General features: G+C 39.5%; 3 long non-coding RNA genes across 3 annotated transcripts; 2 read left to right on the plus strand and 1 right to left on the minus strand.

The window, feature by feature from the left end:
* The first annotated feature begins 234 nt into the window (after positions 1-234).
* LOC138240773 (uncharacterized) lies at positions 235-2350 on the plus strand. Its single transcript, XR_011190012.1, has 4 exons — positions 235-324; positions 633-809; positions 1145-1196; positions 1561-2350. It is a non-coding gene; the product is annotated as an uncharacterized lncRNA (long non-coding RNA).
* A 2204-nt stretch (positions 2351-4554) lies between these two features.
* LOC138240775 (uncharacterized) lies at positions 4555-5992 on the minus strand. The gene is made up of 3 exons (XR_011190014.1): positions 5959-5992; positions 5203-5260; positions 4555-4668 (listed from the first exon to the last, which is right to left on the minus strand). It is a non-coding gene; the product is annotated as an uncharacterized lncRNA (long non-coding RNA).
* A 2959-nt stretch (positions 5993-8951) lies between these two features.
* Positions 8952-11150, plus strand: LOC138240774 (uncharacterized). The gene is made up of 2 exons (XR_011190013.1): positions 8952-9012; positions 10632-11150. It is a non-coding gene; the product is annotated as an uncharacterized lncRNA (long non-coding RNA).
* Positions 11151-12238: the final 1088 nt, after the last annotated feature.

The raw sequence follows: 12238 nt of genomic DNA on the forward strand, positions 1-12238 counted from the left end.
GACTGGGGGTTTTCTCTTTTGCTCTCTGCAGGGTGTTTTACAGTTGGTCTGTGTTGGACAGATGCTGCACTGTGTCCATGATGGAAGTAGAAATGCTGGCTTGTCTGTTTCGAACAAGTGCAGAGGACTTGGTCTAAATTTCTCTCCTTTTCAGGCTCTCTGCTGCCAGAAGGGTTGACCAGGCCTTTGCTTCAGAGGGAGGATCTTTTATCACCAGGAGAACAGATGGTGCTGGTCTCTGGGACCTTTCCAGTAAGATCTGTTGGAGGAGTGGGGTGCTTGTTCCAAGACAAAGTCAACAGTAACATCAAAGGATCTAGTCAGGTGAGTGGGTCAGGTGAGTCCCTTTCCATCCAGGAAGAGAGATGGGGCATTTTGAGCATAATGAGCACACTGAGTACATGGGGTTTTAATCGGGTACATTTGGGTACTGTCACGATTATAGTCCCCCCTCCTTAAGGGTGCTCCAGCCCTTTCACTTAAGACTTTATTCGGTGCACCTGATTCCTATTCCCAGCCCACCTTAAAAGCCAGGCGCTGACGCTCATCCGGGCTCTGCATCTGGTTTCCGCACCGTGTTTTGATGGATCTCCTGGTTTTGGACTTACCCATTTGTTTGGATACTCTCTAAGGATTACTCTTTTGGATTGTTCGCCTCGGCCACACCTCCCACGTGCACCAGCGCACCTTGGACACGCCCTTGGACACTGTCTTCAGCCCCGTATTCCTGCATGACGTTTCCCCAGTGTTTCCCCACTTCTTCGAATTGTGTCGTCCGCATAGGGTCCGGAAAGAACTGTTCGTTACAGGTACTACGGGTATATATTGGTTTACTTGGGTACATTCTGGTACATTAGTGTAGACTGCATATCATGTTAAATGGGGTACGTTGAGTATATTGGGCAGGCCGCTTTTGGCGTGTGCACGGGAGTTGCAGCATACAGTGCAGTACATCCTAAAAACTCCATATATTACTCTTGACTTTTATCGTTTTTTACACTTAAAATGGACTTGAAAGACCCTGTTGTCAGAGGAATGTAGGACAATCTGAAAGCCGTGCATTATCTTTAGTTAATTTCACGGAGAATTGAATATTTGAGAATCTTTGATTTTGTAATTTTAACAGTTCTATTTCTTCTCTCAGTGTCCACTCTTTATAAGGCATTGGAAGAGAAGCAAGTGGATCTATGTCCTGGGTAAGCAGGCAAGAACATTCTGGGTTATTTTGTTTGGGTTTGTTGGGGTTGAGGGAAGGGATAAGTTGGTTAGCTGGCTGTTTAGAGAAGGATGAACCTGTAATTTGTAACTTGTGTACTTATGTTGAAATAATGTTTTAAACAAGATAATATAACTGAAGTTCTCCCTTGTGGTAGGAGCCCTGCACCGTGGGGTTTTGCTTTTGCACTCTTCAGGGTGGGTTTCTGTTAGTTTGTTCTGAAAAGGTGTAGCACTGAACATTATGGCGGTTTAGGTCAAAACTGGTGTTGGGAGTGGGAATGTTGGCTGGACCATTTCTGACTAGTGCAGAGGACTCAGTCCAGTTTCTTATTTTTTCTTGAGGTTCTCTGCTGTCTGGGGGATGATCAGGCCTTTGCTGCCAAGGGAGGACGTTCACCAGGACCGGAGCCCAGATGCAGCAGACTGGGTAGTGGGTTCTGTCTGCCAAGATCTGCTCGGGGAATCATGTGCCTGTTCCAATTCCAGAAGCCAATGGACTCACCAGAGGAGCATCAAAGCTGCTTTAGAAGTTCCTAACAACAAAGGCAGAGAAAGGGAGGGAGGTCTTTGGTGGGTTAATTGTGGGCAGGAAAGAGGTTCAGGTGCTATTCATAGTACATCAAGAGTTGCATGAAGCTCTAAGTGAATCTCTGCACACCAGCCTTGTAATGGCTGTTAGGACCATGGCTTGTTACTTCAGCACCTGAGCCACCTGGCAGGGAGGAGACAAAGTGACTTCTAGTGCTGGAATGGAGAAAGAGTTGGCAGTTGGTAACTTTGTAGCTGTTTTGCACATTCTAGGCCATTTGAAAAGCAGAGTTTGAAAGACTCAAAGGTCATGCAATGATTTATTTGCATGGGTGCACACATGTATATAAATCTTGCATTGGCTGTAGAGTAAAACTGAATTGAGCACATAAGGTAGAAATTAATAAAAGGAAAATTAATTTCATCCACTCACTTGGAAAAGAGGGATTGGTTTAGCTGAGTGCCGCTCTTTTTTGGTACCTGCACAGAAAGCCTTTTGTCATGGGAGGGGATTTCCTACAGAATGAGGTAGGAGAAAGATGGGGGTTGTTTGTTCTGTTTTGTGAGAAGGGATATGTTGTTATGCGGCTTTGTAAATTCTTTGCCAGAAAATGTCCTCCATGTATTGAAAATCTATATTTGTTTTGTTGGTGTGGGATGATTAAAAATGGCTAAATGTACTGAGTCGGTTTTCTTTTGTTTCTTGTATGCTGATTGTGGTTGTACAAGGTGCTATATTGAGTTTATACTGGCACTGGACCTGCTTTTCCCTACATTGTTTTATTTAGAAATCTTGCTCCCTAAATTGTTTCTTTGGTTTTACAATCAATTTTTACTACTGGGGGTTTAGGTCACACTCTTTGGGTACATTTATTTTACATTTATTTGGGTACTCTTTGGGTACATTCCTCAGCATAGAGGATGTTTATAAGCAGTTATAATTTTATTTTTAGTGATCTAAGCATTTTTATACATTCCTGTATTATGAAAACCTGTGGTATTTGTGGAGAAAGTAGGTGAGCTTTAAGGTATACATTTTAGACATTGATGGTTTAAAACACAGAATTGAAATGCAGTTTGGGGTTTTTAAATGTTTTTAAATTTGCCACTGGGTGATTTGTGCATAGTGAAATAGTGTAGAAATGAATATGCACATTTATTCCCATTTGTTTATATGCGGGGGTGGCATTATGCAGGGGTGTGCCCAGTGTGGAGGTGGAGGCCTGGTAGAAGGGTAACCCCTTGTCTTTGTAGTCCCAGCTGTCTTGGCTTCCAGCTCATGAGCCCCAGCTGGGTGGGTGCTATAAAGGCACACTGGACACCCTCTGAGAAGAGCAGAGCCACCCCTGGATGATGGTGTTTTTGCACCATCAGTCCTGCTGAGGATTGTACCTGTCTTAGGTTTCCATCTTCTGTTTTGCCTGTCCCTTTATGCCCTTTCATAGGGGCAGGCAAACTCATGCATCTTGTTATGCACAGACTGGACCCCACTGAACAGCAAATGTCCAGTCTGGTGACTGCTGTGCTAGCAGTTGTTTTCCCCAAGCTGGACCCCATTAGGTAGGTTAAGCCCAGCTTGTAGGTAACATGGCAGTTGCTCACTTTATTTTCTCACTTTTTGTATTGTTTTTGTTCCCAGCTAACTTCACACTGGTGCTTCTGTTTCCTCAGCTGGGGTGTTGACTTTTTACTGGTGCTCTCCGTGGTGCCTCCCACTATACACTTTCATTTATGAGTAATTGCTGTATAATTTCAGTTTTCCATTCCATTTCAAGTGAATATGTCTGAAAAGCAATTTACTTAAGTATGTTGTGTAGTATATCAGGTTTATTGTTTTTGCAGTGAATTGGGGTGCTGGCATTACTAAGTCTCTCTTAATGTAACAGTTGATGTAACAGGGGGACAAAAGTGTGGGATTGAGATAGTACTACTGCTACAGATCAAGCCATTTCATACTGTATGGGTTGAGACTGCATTGCAAAGGAAAGTTCTATTTTTGTAACACCTTGTTTGTGAAATATTTATGTAACTAGTTAGTGTGAAATTGTTATAGGTGCAGCAGTTTAAGATTACAGAGTAGACCAACGGCAGGAATATAATAGTTTATGAAAAAAGGAGTTGTCAGAATTGTATGGAGTTGTGTAGAGGTTGCAGTTTGGGGTAGAGACAACTCCTAGCCATGCTGGCAGTACAATGGGTTAAATTCAAAAGAGGTTAATGGTCTAGAAAATGTAAGTGTTATACAGTTTTAAATTGTAATTAGATTGTTTGGTTAGTGAGGTCTGGTTTAAATGACTGATAACTGCCAACTAGGAGGTATAAATCCATTTACAATGGTTTAACCATACAGCTCACTGCACTGATGAAGACTGGGTGGGATGCCAGTCCATTCCTCAGGTCTCATCATGCCAAAATGCAATTAACCTACCTCAATGCTCCTGGACTGTGGCAGAAAACCTCACTACTTGGAGGAAACCCACAACCAACTGGAGAGAAAATTACATGAGCACCCAAAACTAGTTTTGAACTAGTTTTCATAAATAAAATGTAATGTGTAGAAAAATAAACTGGTGACATGTGTAAGGAGTGTTTATTTTTATGAGCACAGGGTGGACGAGTCATTGACAACCATAATGATGTTCTGGAGAGGAGCAAGAATGTACACATTGACTTTAGCAATGGTATGTATCATTCATAGGGTACATAAAAATAGTCTGGTTTAACATGAGTAATTATCATGTCAAACTGTTGGGTTGCTAGTTGATTCACAGCAGCCTTTTATTCATCATTTTTAAAATAATCCAGGGTGTTCAGCTCAAGGATTTGCCATGTAGTGTTTTCCAGACCATCACGGCAGTTGTGACATGTCTCCCGTTCTTGCCTCCAAAGTCCTCCAGATTAACAAACAATAGGTACGTGAATCTTTTGAAGGGGGTGAGAGGAAATTATATGAAAAGGTCAGATCCAGATCCAGCTTAAAGTTCAACTGCTTTTAGACGTAATTAAATTGAAGGAAACGGTGACATGCTATGTTCTGAAAGATTTTAAATGTCACTCTAGTTGTGCCATACTCATATGAGCCATAGGAGATTAGTAGTTATTGTACATATCAAGATTTTGTTGATTTATTACTCTTCTGTTTTTGGTACGGTAGCCAAAGTGCTCAGACTATTAGGGCTTAGGGGTCTTTTTCTCCAATCCCAGAGGTTAAAGTGTGTATTGGTTCAGTCCAGCACAGAATTTAAGGACCTTTAAAATTATAATGTAGTCCATTTCATTAGTTAAATTCCAGTTTTTCAAGTTTCTTATCTTGTTTTTCTTATAACCTTTTAAAGTTAATTACACTATAATAATAATTGCTTACACTTATATAGTGATTTCCTGGACACTCCACTCAAAGTGCTATACAGGCAATGGGGACTCCCCTCCACCACTGCCGCCAATGTGCAGCCTTACCTGCATGATGCAAACGCAGCCATAGTGTGTCAGAACTCTCACCACACACCAGCTCTCACTGTGGAAGAGAACAGAGTGATGAAGCCAGCTCAGAGATGGGGGTTATTAGGAGTACATGATCAGTAAGGGCCAGTGGGAAAATAGAACAGGACACCAGGGTAATACCCCAACTCTTTTTGAGAAATGCCCTGGGAGTTTTTATGACCATAGGATCTCAGTTTTACTTTTCATCTGAAGGACTGTGCCTTTTTACAGTGTAGTGTCCCCATCACCATACTGGGGCATTAGGACCCACCTAGACTGAAAGGTGAGTGCCCCCTGCAAGCCCAAATAACAGCTCTTCCAGCAGCAACCTTAGTTTTTCCCAGGAGGTCTCCAATTCAGGTATTGACCAGGCTTACATCTGGTTAGCTTTAGTGGGCTACCATCTGGGAACTGCAGTGTGATATGGCTGCTGGCAAGATAATGAAATAGGTCCTCTTAATTAATATGGGGCTGTTTGGAAGTTTCCACAACTTATAAAGTCAGTAGAAACTTTAACAAGTATGAGTTGGCTATTACAAAAAAGGTAGTAGATTGGGTTTTTAAATATCAAGCTAAAAGTAAAAGTACTTTTCTCAACAAAAGTTTTGTAGCAGCAGCCAAGTGAATTTAATCTAAGCACTCCTTCTCTAAAATAAAGTTTGTAAGAAAAAATATGGGACTAACCAGCAAATGAAAGATTTGTCCCAAAATCAGTAAAGAAACAGTACTCACCACTCTCCTCAGCTCCTGGACTCTTGAATGAAAACAGAGGCACAGGGAGTCTGCTCTTTTATCCTCTGAGCTGGGCTGGCTCCTCCCCCTCAGAATGTACCAAGTCCAGCGAAGGGTAAAACCTTCATAGCTGACAGCTATAATGAATGGCTGAAAACAAGATTAAATTAACAAGATACAAGCCAGCAGCCATATCACCCTGCAACTCACAACTGGCCACCTACTGAAGCTAAGCAGGTGTGAGCGTGGTCAGTACCTGGATGGGAGACCTCCTGGGGAAGAACTAAGGTTGCTGCTGGAAGAGGTGTTAGTGGGACCAGCAGGGGGTGCTCACCCTGTGGTCCATGTGGGTCCTAATGCCCCAGTATAGTGATGAGGACACTCTACTGTAAACAGGTGCTGTGCTTTGGATGAGATGTAAAACGAAGGTCCTGACTCTCTGTGGTCATTAAAAATCCCATGGTGTTTCTTGTAAAGAATATAGGTGTAACCCCGGTGTCTTGGCCACATTTCCCATTGACCCTTACCAATCATGGTCTCCTAACAATCTCCATTTATGAATTGGCTTCATCACTCTGCTCTCCTCCCCACTGAGAGCTGGTGTGTGGGGAGTGGACTGGCTCATCATCCAGGTGGGGCTGCACATTGGTGGTGGTGGAGGGGATCCCCATTATCTGTAAAGTGCTTTGAGTGGAGTGTCCAGAAAAGCGCTATATAAGTGTAAGCAATTATTATTATAAATCAAAAGATATTCAAACTCAATATAATAGGTCTATTCATTTGAAGACGGATTCTAAATTTATCATTTTTGGGTTCAATAAAGTGCAACTGATTGAATCTTATGAGTGGGATACTATTCATTGATTCTTCCTGTTTTCACTTTTGAGCTTCTCTGTGTTTGGTGATCAAGAGATTTATACAGAAGTAAGCATTCAAAGTACATGTTTAAATATTAAAATGGAATTTTACAACTAAAGGGGAATTCTGGTAACTGAGCATAAAAATAACAGGAGCATAATGTCCTTCAAGATCATATTATCATAAAAGATATTAATATTGGAATATAAACATTATATTTAATGTCCATGGCTGATAGTGGTAGCTTAAATAAACAGTACACAACAATTTCCCACTTTACAAACATTTTATGCATCAAAGTCTTTAACTATGTCACTTACTGTGGTTATTTTGGAAAAGTTTTGATGTGCTCTTTCTGACTATATTTGTAGTTTAAAATACTATTCTAATATATAAGTATATGTATTTTCTATGAATCCTTGCTGTTTTTATTCCAGTAAAAAAGTGTACTTTTCAGAATCTGCTTAGTAGGGAATATAATATGGAATCATGTAGTAAAAGAAATTAGTAATGATATTAATAGATAAAAATATGATACATTTATATAACTGATGGTATTACCGTACTCCACTTTTGTTTGTTAATTTTTTATTTTTTCTGACTCTTTCACTCTTGATTCCTTTCGGTACATTTTGACCTGTCTGTTTCAGCACTGATTGCAAGTGCTCTGTTGGTGTAGTGGGTTTGGGGGGTGGATTCCTCTCTGGGAGAGCTGGGTTCAGTTCCTGCTTAGGGCACATGTTTGTTTTCTAATAAACAGTCTCATTAAAAAGTAAATAGTAGGTACACTATATTTTTATATAACTGCAAAAAAAGACACACAGTGTTCAAACCACAAGCATGTTAAAAATAGGTTTAGATAGTAAAAATTCTTAATGCATGAAAAAGGGTAGAGCATGCTACATTACGGTCCATGAGCAGTCTCTCGGGGGCTGGTTAGTTCAATTGGTAAGCATATGGTGCTGATAACCCAAAGGTTGTGGGTTTGATCCCTATATGAGCAAGGAAATCCCCTTTTCCTTGGGCCAGTGCAGTGGCTCTGTGGCTGGCAGAGGAGTCCTATGCCATTGGGCTCCTGAGTGAACCCCCAACTGTTCTGGGGGCACTGTAAAAATGTCTGACCCTGTGCTCTGACCCCCAGCTTCTCTCCCTGTCTGTGTGTCTCATGGAGAGCAAGTTGGGGTCTATGAAAAGACAAATTCCTAATATCAAAAAATCATATATGGCCAACGGAGTGATCTTATTTATTTTCCATTACATCGATAGGGACAAGTTTTAATAATTAAATGTCAGATTGTTTCCAAAACATCACAGTTCCATATTAACATTATTATCAAGTGGTATTAATTCAGTACCACTTTTTTTATAATAACAGGAAGTGGTGTTTTTACTATACATTCTTAGAAAAGTATAAAACATTATGACTTTTTATGAAGTACAGTATATAAACTTTATAATGGTAGAAGCAACATGTTTAAATTTTTCCATAAGTCACCAAGTTAAAGATTTTGATGCATAAAAATTTGTATGAAGAAGGTGGAATACTGTTGTGTACATTTTATTATTTATCTACCACTACCACCTACTGTGTGTGCATTATTTATACATTACATTATGCTTCTGTTTTTAATTTACAGTATAATATTAAACCTTTTTATATTTCCAACTGAGCAATCTTGTTTTTATTAAATCTACCTACTTTTTAAGTACTTTAATATTTAACATGCTGTCATACACAGTATAAAATTCGATTTCTATTACTGAAAAAAGATTGAACATCCCCTTTGAATGGGATTCAAAATCAGGCATTTTCTGGTGACTGTCCAAATGTTCCACAAAGTAGTGTAGTCCCACAACTAAGTATTTGTAAAACGTTTTGGTACCCAGCAGATCCTGAACCTCTTAAGTACCCCTGCATTGTCACCCATGCATTCTGAATGGCTGGATCTGTAGATGGGCTGGCTAATACTTTGTCATTGGAAACTGGTGTGTCGCATTATAAACAATTTGGTTTTGCTAACTGACCATTTCGAGGAGATGCTGGGATAGGTTCTTGCTGAATTAGCCACACCTCTGAGTTAATCATGAGGGTTTTAAAGACACAGCATTGGGATCAGTAGTCATTCTGTTTCTGGCTCCTGCAAGGGTAGGAGCTCTTGGCTTGCAGCTCTGGTGGCCCGAAGACTGTGGAGAAAGGTGAGTGGTTTTGATGTGTTTGGGTAGTAATTTGAAAAAGTTTGAAGGTTGAAGGTGTTTAGAATATTTGTGCACTGTGAGTTTGAGAAGGTTTTTGGTATGTGTCTGGTGGAAAGGTGGCATATTCAGTTGAAACTGAACTTTCTTCTAAAGACTGTCCAAATGTTCCACAAAGTAGTGTTGTCCCACAACTGAGTATTTGTAAAAACTTGTGGTACCCAGCAGATCCTGATCCTCTAAGTAACCCCCAGCATTATCACCCGTGCATTCTGAATGGCTGGATCATGTAGATGGGCTGGCTAATAATTGTTTAGTCATTGGAAACGTGTGTGTGTTGCATTATAAACAATAGGGCTTTGCAAATGGACCATTTCAAGGAGATGTTGGGATAGGTTCTTGGTGAATTGGCCACACCTCTGAGTTAATCATGAGGGTTTTAAAGACACAGTCTGGGGGCTGGTAGTCATTCTGTTTCCGGCTCCTGTAAGGGTAGGAGCTATTGGCTTGCAGCTATGATGTCCTGAAGGCTGCTGTGGAAAGGTGGGTGGTTTTGATGTGTTTATTGGCTTTGGGTTGTAATTTGAAAAACAATTTGAAGGTGTTTAGAATATTTAATGTGAGTTTGGGAAAGTTTTTGGTATGTGTTGGGTGGAAAGGTAGCATATTCAGTTGAAACTAGACTTTCTTTGAAAGACTCTGAAGAAACATGTCTACTGAAATCTGGATTTTTTTGCATCTTTAAATTGAAATGTTTTCACCCATGGGTTATCTTCAATAAGATGACCTTTGTAAATGGCTTTCCAAAGGCTGGTAGATGAGGATTTAAACCTCTTGGGACCTGAATTTGTTAATTTTCCTTGCTTTTTGTAAGCATTCAAAGAAATAAGACAATACAATCCTGGATGAGTGCTTTCACAAGGATGGCAGGTAAGAGAATACACATTTTAGGGGTTGACAAGAAGGTAGTATTTTTAGATCAGGGTCAGTGTTCTGGGAAGATTTGAGTTGGAGAAACTGAGATGTATGTTTGGGGTGTGTAACTGATTTTTGTTGTATATCTAAAGTAATTTTTGATGGCAAGTTGACATTTGGAATAATTACATGATGGTTTTTCCTTTCAGACGGGAGAAGAATGAGGAGTTAAAGGGTTAGGGACATAAATAGTTATGTCTGGCATTTATAGCTTGTTGAATTGTGAATATTGTACTGGAGGTAAAGTATGTTGTTGGTGGTATGTTTTTTATTTCATACAATGTAAAACTGAAGTTGGAGCATTTCTTTCTCTTTGATTGTGGAGGTAGTTTAGTTGTTTCTTAATGGGGAAACTGCACAATTACCTTTTTTTTTGCAAGGGGTATTCTGTGGGAAGGGAGTTCTTGGTTTTGGGGGAGGGTTTGTTATGAATTGAAGTATTTTATTTTGATGTTTAATATAAATGTAAACTAATCTTTAAGTTGTTTTTTTTCTACTTTGGTCATTTTGTGGGAGGTGGTGGCCAGATCTTTGTTTCATTGGGTACCTGTATGTCTGCATGTGGTGCAGATGTGGGAGATGGTGTCCATCTTCCAAGAGAGGTGTTTGTAGTGTGACATTTTTTAGTATTTTTATTTCCTGACCAGAATTGGAACAGAAGGTGAAAATGGTGTGCATCTTGAAGAGGCCTCATCAGGAGCAGCTTTTGAATGGACCTTTTTCCTCTGCCAGTGTTTCAACTTTAGACTTTTTCTACAACCAAATCATGTGTCTGAATGGAGTCGAGGAGCCTGTCTGAAGTAATAATGGACTTTTAAAAGAAGTAAATTGTTGTGGTATGTTAAGTAAATTTGTTCTGTGTATTATGTTGAGTAAGTGAATGTGGAATCATTGTAGCCTGTAATGTGGTGTTTTCTTGGATTGGGAAAAAACCTGATTATGATGGGGGAAAATGGTTTGTAAATTGTTTTGTATTGTTAAGGGCAATTTCCCTAACTGTAAACTTTGTTTTTAATTAATTGTAATGCAATGTCCTTGAAATTGTTTAATGCTCACTGAATGTTATGTTGCCAATTGTCATGATGTAGTATTGTAATTTGAGCACAATAAAGTTTCTGGGAGTGCTCTTTGAGGATCTGTATTGATGACAGAAAGAAATGTGGGTATGTTTGTTATACAATGTTGTTTTAAGCTGTACTGTATTTTTAGTGATTTGAGAAATCATCCTTTGTGTGTTTTTATTTTCAAATGAGCTAGAATGCAAGTTCTTTTTTTAAAGAGCAGTGTTTGTTTAGGTTTTGTTGAAATGATGTAATGTTTAACACCCTTTCATAGATTGAAGAGGCAGGTGGTAAGTACCTGTGTGTGTGTGTGGGGGGGGGGGGTTAGGGATAGCTTTTAGCTCAGTTTTAGCTTGCTGTTGTTGTCTTGTTTTGGGTTAACTTTGCTTCTAACCCTAGAACCATACCACCATGTTCTGTGCATTGTTTTGAGCAAGTGAATGTGGGATCATTGTAGCCTGTAATGTGGTGTTTTCTTGGATTGTAAAGAACCTGATTATGATGGGGAAAAATGGTTTGTAAATTGTTTTGTATTGTTAAGGGCAATGTCCCTAACTGTAGACTTTGTTTTTAATTAATTGTAATGCAATGTCCTTGAAATTATTTAATTAATATTCACTGAATGTTATGTTGCCAATTGTCATGATGTAGTATTGTAATTTGAGCACAATAAAGTTTCTGGGGGTGCTCTTTGAGGATTTGTATTGATGGCAGGAAAAAAATGTGGGTATGTTTGTTATACAATGTTGTTGTTTTAAGCTGTACTGTATTTTTAGTGATTTGAGAAATCATCCTTTGTGTGTTTTTATTTTCAAATGAGCTAGAATGTATGTTCTTTTTTTAAAGAGCAGTGTTTGATTGTTTAGGTTTTGTTGAAAGTATGTAAATTGTAATGTTTAACACCCTTTCATAGCTTGAAGAGGCAGATGGTAAGTACCTGTGTGTGTGTGTGGGGGGGGGGTTAGGGATAGCTTTTAGCTCAGTTTTAGCTTGCTGTTGTTAGCTTGTTATGGGTTAACTTTGCTTCTAACCCTAGAACCATACCACCATGTTCTGTGCATTGTTTTGAGCAAGTGAATGTGGGATCATTGTAGCCTGTAATGTGGTGTTTTCTTGGATTGTAAAGAACTTGATTATGTTGGGGGAAAAATGGTTTGTAAATTGTTTTGTATTGTTAAGGGCAATGTCCCTAA

This window comes from Lepisosteus oculatus, chromosome 7 (assembly GCF_040954835.1).
Source record: "Lepisosteus oculatus isolate fLepOcu1 chromosome 7, fLepOcu1.hap2, whole genome shotgun sequence".
Lineage (NCBI taxonomy): Eukaryota > Metazoa > Chordata > Actinopteri > Semionotiformes > Lepisosteidae > Lepisosteus > Lepisosteus oculatus.